General features: G+C 51.6%; 1 long non-coding RNA gene across 1 annotated transcript in view; it reads right to left on the reverse strand.

Moving 5' to 3' along the window:
• LOC130585788 (uncharacterized) overlaps positions 1-3,038 on the reverse strand; it is a 22,396-nt gene that overhangs the window by 3,188 nt on the left and 16,170 nt on the right. The window contains exon 2 of the long non-coding RNA XR_008966627.1: positions 1,162-1,251. This is a non-coding gene — a long non-coding RNA (uncharacterized LOC130585788). The remainder of the gene's footprint in view (positions 1-1,161; positions 1,252-3,038) is intronic.

The raw sequence follows: 3,038 nt of genomic DNA on the forward strand, positions 1-3,038 counted from the left end.
CAGCCCCTGTGTCACCCAGCCCCTCTGCTCGGGCGAGTCGCAGCTCCTGAGATGAATGAGGTTGCCCAGCAACTCACTTAAGCCCGGCAGAAATCCCAGATTGCAGTTTTATTTTTAGCCAAGCGTGGCCCTGTGGAGTGGCTGCTCATGGTGTGTTTGTGGGGAGGGGAGCGATGCCACCAGTGCCACCAGTGTCACCAGTGTTCATGGTGTGTTTGTGGGGAGGGGAGCGATGCCACCAGTGCCACCAGTGCCACCAGTGCTCATGGTGTGTTTGTGGGGAGGGGAGCAATGCCACCCCCTCCTCTGCCAGCAGCCAGGATGTGCCAGGGGTGCACTCCCACAAAGAGACCTTCAGTCCCCAACAGGCACACAGAAAAAATGAGGAAAAACTTCCTGCTAAAAGAGAATTTCCTCTCAGACTGGAATAGCTGAGACTGTTCCATGTGGCAGGGAAAGAACTGCCAAACAGAGCTCGGGGCATTTGCTGCCAGACAAGAGCTTTGCAACGTTTTACTGAGAAATTCAAAATTGCAATCTGAAGATTGCACTGGCACTGGGTGCTCTGGGTGGCACTGGTGGCACTGGGTGACACTGGTGGCTCTGGGTCTCTTACCTGGGCGTGCTGCAGTGCCCCGGGGCACACACCAGGTTTGGGTGACACTGGGTGGCACTGATGGCACTGGGTGGCTCTGGTGGCACTGGGTGGCTCTGGGTGGCACTAGTGGCTCTGGGTCTCTTACCTGGGCGTGCTGCAGTGCCCCGGGGCACACACAGGTTTGGGTGGCACTGGTGGCACTGATGGCACTGGGTCTCTTACCTGGGTGTGCTGCAGTGCCCCGGGGCACACACCAGGTTTGGGTGACACTGGGTGGCACTGATGGCACTGGGTGGCACTGGGTGGCACTGGGTGGCACTGGGTGGCTCTGGTGACACTGGTGGCACTGGGTGACACTGGGTGGCTCTGGTGGCACTGGGTGGCACTGGGTGACACTGGGTGGCTCTGGTGGCACTGGGTGACACTGGGTGACACTGGGTCTCTTACCTGGGCGTGCTGCAGTGCCCCGGGGCACACACAGGTTTGGGTGGCTCTGGGTGACACTGGGTGACACTGGGTGACACTGGTGGCACTGGTGGCACTGGTGGCACTGGGTCTCTTACCTGGGCGTGCTGCAGTGCCCCGGGGCACACTCGGACATGCTGAGGGCTCAGACGATTCCTCTCCTGCTCCACATCCTTCAGTTCATGTTCCTGCAAAGAGAGAGAGCGTTACACACTGTGGGGCTCATGGAGCACATCCCATTGATGCTTTAGGAAAAGGGGTTTTTGCACTGTTTGGCATCACCAAAGTGCTGAGAGCGCTGGGAGGCACAGAGCCAGAGGGACAGAGGGTGCAGGAGAACCAGAATAATGTGAAATTACAGGAGAACCAGAATAATGGGAACTACAGGAGAACCAGAATAATGGGAATTACAGCCAGCCCTGCCACAATCCCACACGTNCACGTTTGAGATGATCTGATTAAAGATGTGTGAGCAGAGAGACATGGCCTGGCTCCACAGGCACGGTGCCTAYGAWAATATTATTAATAATAAYAATAATAATAATARTAAAATCTCCCTRTGGCTGTRCCAGAGAGCTCAGACCAGCTGCCTCACCTCACTCAGAGCTGGGAGGAGAAAGAGATTTGACTCCCAGAAAAACAAACAGTTGAGGTGTTCAGAAGGGGTTTGAGGGCAAAAGCCAACAATTGGAACGTGCTCATGGACACCCTTTAAATTCTCATATTTCACTTTCCTTCCAATGCACATCTGTTACAATGCGAGCACAGACACAAACATCTCACACAAACATCAGAGCATCTCTGCCACAGCCACAGCAGAAATGCAGGAGCCAAAAGGGGAAGAGCCTGTGCTGAAATGGGGATTAACTGCAGCCCCACAAAGAGATCTCTGTGTGTGTTCAGGCAGCAATATCAGCTGCAGAAAAAAGGACAGTAAATAAAACCCAAATCTGCAGTCAAAGGTGGAATTAGCAGGGTGAAAATGCTTTATCAGGGCACCCAAATCAAAATAAATGGAGCTCAGGAAAAACCAGCAGCATCCTCTGAGACTTCTGTACTGTTTTACTTGCCAAGGGTAATTGTCAGACATTAAATCTAAAATTCAATTCCTTATGAAAGTTGCCATCAGTCATGCTGGGCAATCTGCAATCTCCCCATCCTGCACTGTGCATTAGACAATGCACACTGAAAACACTGGTTATTTTTGCCAAAAACTGCATTAAGGTGGGCAACACTTGGCCCATTTTTGAGCGATTAGAAATAATTTATGATTTAGCATCACTAAATCCACAAATCAGCAGATTTCTCTACTAATTCTGCTGAGGCCTAAAGGAAAACTTTTCAGTTCAAGCAATGCTTTATCACAATTTATCTTCAAAATTCTCAATATGGGAGAAATACAAATGGACAATTTTTGATTTAGCAATGCAAAGCCTAGAAATGGGATTTCAGGATGATGATAGTAAATGTTTTTCACACATGGCAGGTGCCAGGAGCAGACTCTGTCCCAGTCACACACTCTGTCACCCCAGGGCACTGTCCCTGCCCAGCTCTCAGGGTGCCACTGGAGGTGGCCCCAGCTCTGGGAGGTGTCAGAACCTCTGGGGCTGTGACCAGAAGAGTTTCTGTTCTATTCCAAAGGCGTGAATTAGACCAAAAAATCATTTTATAACATAACCAAACCGCCCAGGGCTGTCCTGGGATGTGCAGGGGACAGTTGTGTGCTATTGAATGGTAAAAGTGAACTGTTCTGTGTTCAGGGGAGCTGGCCAGGTGGGTCCTGGACGAGCTTTGGGATTCACACACATTTAGGAGACAGATTCCTCCCGAAACCCCATCCCCCTGCACACAGTGCTACACTTGCTGGGATTGAATAAATGGAGCATTTTTCCATTTTCCATCCCACTCTTGGCAGCGAGCCCTGAATGCATCAACAGCAGGGCAATGTCACACCTGCCAGGGCCAGCAGAGCCCC

This window comes from Malurus melanocephalus, unplaced genomic scaffold, assembly GCF_030028575.1.
Source record: "Malurus melanocephalus ecotype Western Australia unplaced genomic scaffold, MMel_1.1 scaffold_963, whole genome shotgun sequence".
Lineage (NCBI taxonomy): Eukaryota > Metazoa > Chordata > Aves > Passeriformes > Maluridae > Malurus > Malurus melanocephalus.